A 635-nucleotide genomic window follows, 5' to 3' on the forward strand; every position below is an offset into this window, starting at 1 on the left:
GCTTTGAGATGGCGTGAAAAAGCATCCCATGTGCAACCCTCTTTGTTAGAAAAAGAAATGGTCACTTTGTTTTCCAACACTTTTAAATCTCCTTACTTTGAACACCTAATGGGTAGTTCAGCTCAGCATTTTTTATGATGTTGTAACTATCGCTGAGAGGATAGAACAAGCAATAAGAATGGGGAGAATGTTAGAGCCTACTAAGAAAAAAGGCTTTACTAGAAAAAAGAAGGATTCTGAGGTGAACAATGTGGAAGGAGGGTATAAGGGTAATAAAAAAAATTACCATCATTATAACTTTCAAATACCTACCTAACAAGTTGCAAGTGTAAACTTCATCAAACCTTTCCCTACCAACCAACAAAACCAACCAAATGACCAATAAAGTAACCAGATTGTTAATCCTCCAAGAAGGAATTTTTAAAGAACCCAAGAACGATTACCACCATTACTACTTCCCTTGGGAGAAATATACTCAAAGTTGTTGAGTATTGGGCAAGAAATTCATGAAGGAATTTGTGCAACTCATGCAAATGGGCATATGATGGCTAGACAATTGCAACGATCTAGGTACTTCTGGATGACCATGGAGAAAGATTACATCGATTATGTCAGGAAATGTCATAAATATCAAG

Source organism: Populus euphratica, unplaced genomic scaffold (genome assembly GCF_000495115.2).
Source record: "Populus euphratica unplaced genomic scaffold, PopEup_1.0 scaffold281.1, whole genome shotgun sequence".
NCBI lineage: Eukaryota > Viridiplantae > Streptophyta > Magnoliopsida > Malpighiales > Salicaceae > Populus > Populus euphratica.